Raw genomic sequence first — 11,671 nt, 5'->3', positions numbered from 1 at the left:
CAGGAGGAACAACTTGGACACTAAGCTTCTGGTAACCTTCTATAGAGCCACTGTGGAGAGCATCCTGGCATACTGCATTACAGTGTGCTACGCTGGAAGCACGGCGGCAGACAAAAAGGCCACGCGGAGAGTGATTAACACTGCCCAGAAGATCGTCGGCTGCTCTCTGCCCTCGCTGGAAGATGTTGCCCGCCCTCGTTACCTCGGCAGAGCCGGGAACATTGTCGGGGACCCGTACCACCCTGGTCACAACCTGTTCCAGCTGCTGCCCTCTGGCACACGCTACAGATCTCACAAAGTACGGACAAATAGGCTTAATGACAGTTTTTTTCCCACCGCCATTAGGACTCTGAACTTGCGGTAGCACGACACACAATCCCTTCTGTGTAATAACTTTGGGGTGAGGTAACATGAAGGACGTTGGACGGTGATCTGCCTCCTACTGGCTGACTGAAGGTAAGTGAGGAGACAGTGGGAGGTAAGTGAGATGTTTTTTTTTTTTCTTTGTTAGCATCTGCGAGGCAAACTTTTTCTGCAGTCGCCGGGATTTGCTTGCGCTCGAGGGGTGATGCCATGTATCCATCACGGCAGAATGCCAACAAGTCTGAAATGATCACTTCTAATGGTGCGCCTTTTGCCGGGAAAGCGCACCTTGTGGACAAGCCCTACCAATTTTGTCATACGCAGCTGAGTATGATGACAATTAGGCTTTTGTCGAGTCAATAATGATGACGAGCCTATGTCCGATTATTATTTAAAAATTGGGCACCCACCCCTGATTTAAAAAATGCAGTATGAAAAGGAAAGTTTGGAAGAAAAAAAAACCCATTTCTATATATATTGCTCTGGTATTGGCAGAGGGTATTGAAACAGAGAGCCAAAGACCCCATTGGTTTTTCGAAGGCGGATTATGTAGAATGGTGCTATCCGATGAAACGCCCGTTTGGGCGGAGCCTGACAAAATGTCAATGGGCCCCCAGGGTGCAAGTTGGAACCCCCTCTTGGGGAGCCGCGTGCGTAAACTCGCAAACACAAATGTCCACGCGCATTCAGACATGTGTATGTGTATATGTGTGTGAGATGCTGATGCTGAGATCAAAGTGCTTTCAGATGGGGTGTCGGCCCTTTAAGGGGGTGTATGTGTGTGTGTGTGTGTGTGTGTGTCTCCCCCAGCCCCGCCCCCCCTCTCTCTCTCTCGCTTTTCTCCTCCATTAAAAAATAGGGCTTGATCGAGGCAGCCAGCGAGCGCGGGCTCACATCCTCCTCTGCCTTCTCTCCTGCGGTAAACGCTCGCAATACCCGGCGCCCCCGCCACCCCCCCCCCCCCCCCCCGGCCATCTGACAGGAGGACGACCGCGACCACGACCGGCACCACCGCCATGTGAAAGCGGAAGCGGAGACCGCGACCGACCGACTCGGCATGGGCAACGCGTCCTTCCCAGGCATGTAGTCGCAGGTAGTCTTTAACTTTGTCTCTGCGTGTACTGACAGCCCTCCCTCCCCCTTTTTTATTTGTATTTTGGGGTGTCGCTGTGCCCAGTCAGCTGCAACACGGGCGACATTCATCACGTGAGCGTGCCACCCGGCGCAGGTACTACCTAGCGCTCGTCCAAGAGGATGCTTGAGCTGCTATTTTGGTGGCCACGGCCATTCCGCGGGTGCGAAGCCGTCCGTCGAATGATTTTCTCGCCGAAGAAAAGCTAACGACGGGCTAGCGCTGACTACGGTCCGACATTCGCAGGTGTCGAAGCAGAAAGGGCCCAGGCGCAGGTTTTGCTAGCGCCGCCACCGCGCCGTCCGCCAAGTGCCAACGGTGGCCGGCGGTCAGGCGCGGTCGCTGCTTTCGGCGGAAACCGACAAGTGTTTGGCTTCGGCTAGGCTCGGTCCCGCTCGCAAATGGCACGTACGTATCGCCGCTATCGATAACGCGGACGCCGTCGGTGGCCGGTGCCTCCGACGGCTTCGGCGCTCGGGGCGACTAACTTGTGGCGTCGGTACGCTCCGCTCTTAAGTTATCTCCGCGCGTCTTGCTATGACCGGCAATGGGAGCGCCGGCTAATGGCGCTTTTGCCACCAAAGACCGGATTGGCGCTAAGGACGGGATCGCCGATAGCGGCAGGCCATCTGGCGCTGTGGCCCCGCACAATTCGTCGTACTGCCCCAGACGCCGGCAGCGACCCATCCGTCCACGTACGCGCCTAAATGCAAGTCCACGCGAAAAGCGGGCCGCCCGCCATTGGGTCGACGTCACGTTTTCCCTGGAATAGTGCCAGATTGCGCCATTTGACGCCGCCGTGTCTGTTCATCCAGTTCTCTTTGCTAACTTTGCTTGTCACGGCATCGGCGTCGCTACCGTTCATACTGGATGGGACGCACGGCACTCGACGGTGGCGTCGTCGTCTCCGGTGTAAAAGTTGGAGACGTCACGTGGCCCAAAATGGGGGCGCGCATCCATTCTCCATTGGATATTTATGATCTCTCTGACTCGATGTATTTGGATGGCCTTTTTCTCCCCCGTCGGTGTCCTTTTCTCTACGGGGTTCGGACAACGATCGGTGGACGCGGGGAGCGAACGAACGTCTCGTCCTCCTTGGGGAAAGGCCGCCACGCGGGCGGGAACACTGCGACATCGTAAAAGGCGGGAAGTCTGCGCTGGAAGGGGGAAGGGGGAGGGAAGGGAGGGGGCGGAGGATGGTGCTCGCCGGTGGCTGGAGTGCGGCGTTCAGATAGCGGAGAAGAAGGGGAGCTAAAGTAGAGCGAGAGAGAGAGATATAGAAAAGCTCCGCTCTTCGCCAGAGAGGATTAAGCGTGCAGCGCCAAAAGGGAGAGAGAGAGACCATTTGGGCACGTGTGGACTCGTGGCCACGTGACGCCGTCGACGGACCCCCAATCTTCGGCCGCGAGTTCATCACGAGCCGACGTCCGACCCGCTCGGAGTGGCAGGCTGGCAGCCCGTGCGCCCACCTTCAAACGCTTCCCGCTTCAAATGGATCCATGGCGGCTGATGAGTTTGTGAGAAAGTAGCGAGCCCAAAATGGACAGCAAGCGAACCCAAACGGAAAAAGGACATCCTCAGGAAGTGACCCCAAAATACTGTCAAACAGGAGTGGGCAAACTATTCCAGAAAGGGCCGTAGTAGTGGCTTTGCTTTCAAGCTTACAAGACCAAAGCTTTCCACCAATCTGGTATGCCACAAGTGCAATCAGTCAGACTGCAGTCAGGTGCTTCTTTTTTTCAGCAGAAACCTCATTGATTGGTTAAACGGTTTGTGTTGGATGGCTTGAAACTAAAAGCTGCCCCCCCCCCCCCCCCCCCCCCTCACGCCTCAGCGGCCCTCCTGGACCGCTTTGCTCGTTAAGGTTATCTGAGAGGACCTGGGAACCATCAGAAAGTGCCTTGGACAAGGTCTTCCGGCTGGCTGGGGGCCTTGGAATCGGGACCACACAAAAGAAAAAAAAAATGCTCAACTAAACTTGGATAAGATAAGTCAGCTCAGCCATCGGCGCTTCAACATGCAAAGAACACTCACGCGCGTCAATAAATAATGACCTTAATGGGCGCTTTTGGAGCCCAGCCAGATCGGTGACTTGCGTGTGCGCACCACTTGTGGCCGGGCGGGCGCCAGTCAAGCCGTACGCTGGCCTCCGTTCGTTCTTGAGCTTCCCGACGGACGTGGCCAAGAAGGAGCAAAACCACTTGAATGTCCCTTCCCTTCTAGCAAAGCTTGATCGGCCGCCGTGGGTGGGCTAGCCATCCACCCAAAGAGCTTTTCTGGCCCAACGGTCCCCCGGGGGAGCCCGGACACGTCCGTGCGGCCGGCCACGTTGAGATGCCAGCCAGTTGGGGCCGTCTCATTTCGTACGCTCATTTGCCATTTATCCGTCGGCGTCCCACCGGCTAACGACGGGCGCGTCTCCGCCTTCTTCCAGGGCGAGACAAGAGAAGAAATCCCATGATCGCTGCCGGCGACGTCCCGTTCCGGCGGGAATACCGGGCGCCGACCGGCGGCGGCTCCGACGGGGGCTCCATGTCCCCGTCGCCGGAGCGGAGGCGCCCCGCCGAGGCCCCGGACGGCGACAAGATGGACGGCGGCCCGTCGACGGGAGGCGCCGCTTGGGGACGGCAGGTACGACGGCCGCCGTGGGCTCGTTCTCGTCTTGGCCTTGGGACAAAAAATCGTGGCAGAGTTGTCGCTTTACGGCCCGCCAAAGTCTTAGTCCTAGTCTTAGTCCTAGTCTTAGACCCTAGTCGTAGACCCCCACATTGACGCCCGCCAGTCGACGAGGGAAAATCTGCCCAAAGTGAACCCGTGACATCAAATGACTGAGTTAGGGGTACTTTTGCAGTCCGACACGGCGCATTTCAGTCCGGCGACTCTCCGCCGGCCCAATCGGACGCCCATTGCTGCCGACGCGTCGAGCGAGGGGGCGGATACCGTCGTCGTCCCGAGGAGACGCCGCGCGTGAGCGCCGTTACGTGATTGACGGCGGCGAGGCGGGTGGCGGGAGGGACGCGGGAAGGCGGGGCTTTTTGTCAGGAGCGAGAGACGGTGACAGACGGTGGAGAGGGAGGGAGGGAGGGAGGGGGGAGGGAGAGAGCGAGAGAGAGAGAGAGAGAGAAAGGAAGAGGCGCAAGAAGGAGGGGGCGAGCGGGATGCGGATCACCTCCGAGCAGCCGCCGTAGCGACCGGGAGGAACGCCGCCACCGCGTCTTCCGGAGCGCCGGCAAAACCGCCGAGAAAAATGGCACCAGAGGACCGGAGGGGAAGAGGGATGCCGCATTACCACGGTAACCGTCTCTGCCTCCCGCTCGCGTGTGCGTCTCCTTCCTCTGCGGCCCAACGTCCGTACAAGATGGCTCCCAGCTGGTGAAGATGTCACTTCCTGCCGAGTGCCAAAAAACAGCGATCGGATGGCGCACGGTCCGCGTTTTGTGCCACGGCGCTCGCTGACCACGGGCCCGGCCCGAGCCATTTATCCAGAGGGGTGGGCCTGGCAAAAAGGATCCCATTTTTCTTCCTAGTTTTCACAGCGAGCAGCTACCCGGCCCGACCCGACTTTGGACGAGTGGCCCGATCTGGCAGTTGTTTGCGTTCCGAGCGACGCGATTGGGGTCTCCGGTCCCGGTGGGGTTAGGATGGAAGCCACCGTCCCGGTGGCCCCGTCCTTATGGTTCCTCAACGGTCTTTTTGGGGCATCCGTGAAATGGAAAGGGTTCTACGAGGCGCGCGGCATGCAAAGTTGCTTGAACGCATATTGTCATCACTAATGTCCCTTTTTCTCTTTGTTTTTATGTTTTGTTCCCTCAGCAACAAGCTAACTATTGGAGCTTCAAGGTCAGCACTTTGATTTTCCTTCTTATTTTGGCCAGGAGTTGAACATTCTTTTTCACCGCTTTTGGAACGGCGCGTCACCGAGTCGTTGCTGCCACCTGTGCGTCGTGGCACAGCGCGGTACTGCAGCGGCAAGGGGTCAAAACGTCTTGGAAATTCCACGCGTTAGCGTTAGCGTCAGGGCCCGGCCAGGTGCGACCTCCCGTTAGGTGCGGGGCAATAACGGAGGCCACGCTTTCCCTCTTCCCTTTGGACAGAGCCGGACGCCCGGCCCGGCGCGGGGGGCGGGGCGAGCTCCATTTTCGCCCGCCGAACACCCGGACGCCATGTCGGACCGCGACCTTTCGGCGGCGGCCTTCAGCCGCACCAACCGCCTCCGCCAGAGCCTGCCGCTCTCCCGCTCCTCCGGCGGTGGTGGCGGCCAGGCCAAGCTTCAGGCGCCAGGTGCCACGGCGACGCCGCCTTGCCGCCTTGCCGCCTTGCCGCCATTGGCATTTGGCTCCATTGGCCTCCCCTTTTTGACCCGTCTCCGGGCAGGCGTGCTGTTCCTGCAGCTGGGCGAGGAGACTCGGCGCGTGCACTTGACTCACCAGCTGAGCAGCCTGGAGACTCTGCGAGCGCTCATCGTGCACATGTTCCCCCAGAGGCTCAGCATGGCTACGCTCAGGTAAGGCGGGCCGGGAGGGGGTTTGGGGGGGGGCGTGGTTGCCGTAGACGGCCATCTTTCCTTCCGTCCTTCCTTCAGGTCTCCCAGCACGGCTCTGCTGATCAAAGACGAGAGCCGCAACGTCTTCTACGAGCTGGAGGACCCGCGAGACGTGCGCGACCGCTGCGTCATCAAGATCTACTGCAAGGAGCCCGTCTACGGGACCTACCCGGGACCCCGAAACTCGCCCCTGGCCAACGGTGACCTGAGGGTGAGGACGTCTTTTCTGCTTCCCGCCGCCGCCACCGACACCGCCGAGACTGAAAATGGACACTGAGACGGACATTGGGAGGGAAACGGAATTTCCTTCCTTCCTGGGCGGCGGCCTTTCATTCCTTCCTCCCCTCTCTCCCCTTTCTTGATCCCGCCCTCCCATCCTCTCTCCCTACCTGACTCCCCCCCTCCCTCCAGCGAGAAATGGTATACGCCCCCCAGGACTCACCCCCCGGCCGGCGCCCCGGCGCGGCCCCGCCGGCCTCGCCTCAGGGCTCGCCGTCGCGCACTCGCCTCCTCTACGGCGGCGGCCGCCCCTCCTCGTACGCCGGGCCGCCGCCCTCCCGCCACGGCGTCTCGCCGGCGCACCACGCGTCGCCTCCGCAGCAGCCGCTCTTCGGCGCCTCCTCCAGCGCCATCCTGGAACGGCGCGACGTGAAGCCGGACGACGAGGCGGGCGGGGCCCGGGTGGCGCTCCTCCCGCGGGCCGACGAGCGGGGCGGCGTCTACGCCGAGCCCTACTGTCCGGAGCCCCGCGGGGGTTTCTGCGGGACGCCGCACTCGCCGCTCCCCGCTCGGAACGACCCGTACGGCTCTTTGTATCGGCGAGGGGGGGGGGACGGCGGCGTGCGCCCCGATGGAGGGCGTCGGCCTTTACAGAGCGGGTGGCCCCTTTTACACCGACGCCTACGCGGCGTCCGCGTTGGCCGTCGGGCTGCGCGTGCCCGCGACTCCCTCCTCGCCGCAGAAGATGGGCGAGGTGCGCGACCCCTACGGCGGGACGCTTCCGTCCCGCGGCTCTCCGGGAAGGGCGGAGCGCCGCCGCGACTCGGTGTGCCTGGGCGGAGACGGTCCCAGGGTCAGGGGGCTGACTTCGGAGCAGCTGTGCCTGATGGCGGCGGCGGCGGGAACCGACGGGCTCCGAGCGGACGAGACGGACACCAGGTGGCGTCGAGGCCGCGCGGAAGGCGACCCCCGCCCCTTTCCCGCTAACGAGCGTGCGCCCTCGTCAAGGGAGCGCATGGAGGCGATGGAAAAGCAGATCGCCAGCCTGACGGGACTTTTGCAGAGAGTCCTCGGCAGAGGGCCCGAAGACGACGTTCCGTAAGTGGCGCGTTGCTTCCCTGCCGTCCCTCCTCGGCAAATTGCCTTTGACGTCTCCCCGCAGGGACCAAATGGAATCGGCCAGCGACGGCTCGGGAACCGAACGTGAGTAAGGACGAGGAACGGCGGGCGGGCGGGCGGGCGGGCACGTGGTGAAGGCTAGCTCCTAACGTCACGGCGCTCTCGATATGCAAGGGCGTACGGCTAGCTTTGAAATGCTAATGCTAATGCACCATTCACCCCATGGCCAAGCTAAATGCCGCTAGCATGTAAATGCCGCTCGCGCTTCTCCCTCTAGCCGGAGCCGCAAAAAAAAAAATCCCAGAAAGGATACGTGCCAATGGTTTGCTCGGCGGCGGTTGTTTGTGTCGGGACGTCGTTTGCAGCCGCCTACCTCTATCTTACTAGCTTTGAAATGCTAAGGTGTGGCGCCATTCACCCCCAGAGCCACGCTAAACGCCGCTCGCATGTAACTCATGCTTCTTGTTCCAGCTGGACCTGCTAAAAAAATCAGACCAGGTACTTTATCCATCACTTGGTTAGCGACAGATGTTTGTGTCAGCATGTTTCTTTGGCTGTCTGAATGCGTGTCTATGTGCCAGCTAGCGTCTTCTTGTTTGGTGCCTGGCTTTTTTTCTCTTGGCGTTTTTGGTACGCACGCGTATGTCGGCCGGGGGAGTCCAAACTCTCGCCCAAACCAACGGTGGAGTCGTTTGGGAATCTCCGGCTCACGTTAGCGTGCGCGCGATTGCCAAAACGCATTGAAGGTATTGAACAAAGCGTTTGGCGACAGCGGCCACTCCGTCCGGGCCCCTGGCCCTGATGCCGCCGCCGTCGTCCCCCGACGCCCGGCCGCCCGACGCGTCTAGCGGGCAGATGCGGCGCCGGCTGCTGGGCCTGCAGCAGAGCACCGACGCGCTGCGTGGGCAACTCTCGCAGCTGCGCTCCATGCAGGTGAGACGGAGAGAAGGCGGCGCCGGGGTGAAGCCGGCCGGCGGGCCGAGCAAATCGGCGCCGCCGCCGCTAACGCGCCGCCCGCCGCTCAGCTGGAAAATCGGGATTCGGTGCTGGCCCTGCTGAGGCAGACGGAGGCGGAGCTCGGCGCGCTGACTCTGGAGGCCGCGGCGCGCGCGCAAGAAGATCCTCTGCAGCGACAGCGCCTCCTGGTGGAGGAGGAGCGCCTCAAGTACCTGAAACGGCAGGAGGCGCTGGTGCAACAGCTGCAGTCAGTATGCCGCTTGCCCGGCCCGACCTACGCTGGACTCCCCCCGGCCGCATTGACCTTTAACCTCTGCCGTCTAGCGAGCTGGAAGCCTGGGTGGAGGATCTCCTCTCCAAGCCGGTCGCCAGCCCGCGAGACCTTCAGATGAAAAGCCAAGAAGTCCAAACGCTGGCCGACACGCTGGCCGGGCTGAAGAGTGAGTAGGGCCCAGTTGAAAGTTCCCGCCGCGACTCTGGCGGGCTTCTTCTTCTTCTCCTCCTGCCGCCGGCTTCGGCCTTTGGCTTTCCAGGTCAGTTCCCGGGTCTTCAGAGCAAGATGCGCGTGGTGTTACGCGTGGAGGTGGAGGCGGTGAAGTTCCTGAAGGAGGAGCCTCACCGCCTGGACGTGTTGCTGCAACGATGCCACAACATCCGACACTCGCTCGGCACGCTTCGCAAGTAACGGCAGCGCAAGCTTTGTCTTCTTCTTCTTTCTTCTTCTGGAGCGTTCCTTGCTCATCTTTTCCCTCTACTTACTACTTTGCCCTCAACTGTCCACTCTTGACTCTTCCTTCCCCTGTGGCTGCTTTCTTTTCCCCCTTTCCTTTCCTTTCCTTTCCTTTCCCTTTTGGCTTTCCAGGCCTCTGGCTGTCTTTGGCCGTTCCTTCCGCTTTGTCTTCCCTCATGCTATTTCTTGCCTTTTGCTGACGCTCGCCACACCCGAGCCAAAGCCTAACCCACTCGCTCACCTTCTCGCTTTCCCCCTTTGTTCTCCCCCAAGCCCCTTGGCCTTCCCTGACCCCGACCCTCTGCTCTTCCCTTTCCTCGGCCTCGCCTTCCCTCGTTCCCGTCGCGCCGACGCAGACGGGTCGGCGAGAAGGAGCCGCGAGACGCCGGCGAGCGGCCCCCGGGCCCGACGGACGACGACCACGACGACGAGCCGGCGAGCTTCGCGACTCGGGCCGCGGGCGAGAGGAGGCCCGAGGGGCGCGCTCTGACCTCCGTCGACGTCACCCTGGTGAGCCGCTTCTGCCGCAGAAATCCCCCCCCCCCAAAAAAAAACAAACGACAACGTCGACGTTTCAGGCGGCGGAGCGCGACTGGGAGGCCAAGCGGGCCAGCCTGACGCAGTTCAGCGCTCGGGACATCCATCGTCTGCTGGAGGAGACGCAGGCCGAGCTCCTCAAGGCGCTGCCCGACTTGGACGCGGCCGCCAAGAACCCGGCCAAGCCCGCCGTGCCCCCCAAACCTCAAATGGCCCCCTCTAGCGGCGAGCCGTCGCCGGGCAAAGTGCAGCTGGCGGCGCAGAAGCTCAACGGCGCCGAGGGTGGGGCCTGCCAGCGAGGAGCGGGTAAGAGCCCGGCGAGTCGCCGGCCGACCGCCGCTAAAGATGCGTCCGCTCAAGCCGCTCTCCCGTGACCTCGGGCGAGTTTGCCGCTGGCCCGTCCCATCCCTTTGAAGTGGCCGTCCCGCCTGAAAGGGATTGGACGTCTCAATGGCAGCCAGCCAAGGAAAATGACCGCAGCTCATGTTTGAGCCTTTTACGAGTCACTTCCAATTTGGGGGCTTTCTAACTTCCAAACTCATTTGGCTGACATCCATGGCGGGAGACTTGCTCTGAGCGGACGCCGGCCGGTCGTTTCCTCCGGTCGAGCACTAAGAGCTCGCCGCCTGGTTTGTTCCGTAGCGGACGCGGCCGTGGCCCGCTGCCGCACGGAGAAGTCGTCCAAGTCTCCGCCTCCGCCGCCGCCCCGCCGCAGCTTCCCGTCGGCGGCGGTCGCCAAGCGTGACGACGGCGAGGTGAGCGGCCGCCCGTCGGCCTCCCCGTTCTCGGGAGTGACGTCTCCGCCGTCCTCGAAAGACGGAGGACGGCGAGCCGCCCAAAGCGCTGGCCAAGCTGAGGCGGACCCCCTGCGAGGCGCCGCGCCCCGCCTCCACGCCGCCCGCCACGTCGGGCTCGGAGCCGCGGGACGCCGACGACAATGAGGTAACGACGCCGCGGCCGCGAATTTTAATCGACGACGCCGTCGATCGACAACAAAAGCTAGCCGGCCAGAATGCGACAGACACGCGGTGAAAAATTTGGCGCTGGCCGTCGCTACTAACCCCGATAACGCCGGTGACGCTAGCAAAGGGCAGAAAAATGTGTGGTCTGCGTTCCGCCCCCTTGGCCTCACTCTCAGGGTGCGTCGGTGTGGCCCCGCAGATCTCGGGCGGCTCGCCGGCGTCCGTCAAAGGTCCCACGGTGGCGGCCCGCCTCAAGTATTTGGAACAAGGAGGACGCAAGTCCAAGGAAGAGATGAGAGGCTTTCCGGGAGGGCGGCAGCAGGTTTTCCACTTCTAGGCGCCGTCGGCGCGTTGACCAGACGCTGGCCCGACAAAGCGCAAAGGACGCCTTGAGAGGAGAGGGTGGTGCCGCTCGCCGCTGTCGCCTCAAAAGGGGCGGCGGTCATCCGGTCGGTGGGCCGGCCGGCCCTGGAGTCCACCCCAAACCTCCTCCTTGCCGCCGACGTTTGGCCCTCTTCCGTCTTCTCTTTCGGGTGCGCTTGTATAGTCGAGAATGTGTCCGTGTTGTCGTGCTGGGTGGAAAAATGACAAATGCCATCTATGTTTTCTACTTGTTTTCTATTTTTCTACGCACGTGAGATATCGATGGTGTAAGATTCTTTTTGGGACTTGGAGCGTTCTTCTTTTTTTCCCACGCCTATCCATCCGTGGACCATCCACCTCCTGGCTTCCGTCATTTGCCCTTCTCCATCGTGGACAATTGCGCTCTTCATACGGTGAAAGTGGCATGCAAACTGTGGACGTGCACGCCGACTACTTGTCTTAAGCATATTTCTCCTAATAACGTGGCGTCGTCAGTGTAGTATCGTACGTAGATGGCGTGGAAGAAAAGGTGGCCGGATCTGGCGTGCGGACGGCACCCCGCCGCCCGAACCTCCCGCTCGCCACCCACCGCCTTGTGCTTTTTTTGACGTCCTCCCCGTGTGGTGACAATAAAAGCCATCCGCCGGCCACCGGCCGCCGCTTCCGCTTGGTTTCGGACGGGTCTGCTTTCTTTTAGCCACCGAGTCGATCGGGAGCAGACCTCCATTTCTCCAGCTTCCAGCTGC

General features: G+C 61.5%; 1 pseudogene across 1 annotated transcript; it reads left to right on the top strand.

Annotated features, from left to right (window-relative positions):
* Positions 1 to 1,363: 1,363 nt before the first annotated feature.
* On the top strand, positions 1,364 to 11,591 carry LOC144093098 (SRC kinase signaling inhibitor 1-like; annotated as a pseudogene). Its single transcript, XR_013306216.1, has 20 exons — positions 1,364 to 1,442; positions 1,541 to 1,591; positions 3,930 to 4,126; positions 5,309 to 5,335; positions 5,590 to 5,776; positions 5,870 to 5,999; positions 6,078 to 6,249; positions 6,450 to 7,196; positions 7,266 to 7,355; positions 7,420 to 7,460; positions 7,848 to 7,874; positions 8,149 to 8,309; positions 8,402 to 8,580; positions 8,658 to 8,773; positions 8,867 to 9,014; positions 9,420 to 9,573; positions 9,642 to 9,906; positions 10,243 to 10,355; positions 10,417 to 10,542; positions 10,762 to 11,591. The product of XR_013306216.1 is annotated as an SRC kinase signaling inhibitor 1-like (transcript).
* The last annotated feature ends 80 nt before the right edge of the window (positions 11,592 to 11,671 follow it).

Source organism: Stigmatopora argus, chromosome 18 (genome assembly GCF_051989625.1).
Source record: "Stigmatopora argus isolate UIUO_Sarg chromosome 18, RoL_Sarg_1.0, whole genome shotgun sequence".
Classification (NCBI taxonomy): Eukaryota; Metazoa; Chordata; class Actinopteri; order Syngnathiformes; family Syngnathidae; genus Stigmatopora; species Stigmatopora argus.
This window is presented reverse-complemented; position numbering and strand designations above follow the sequence as displayed.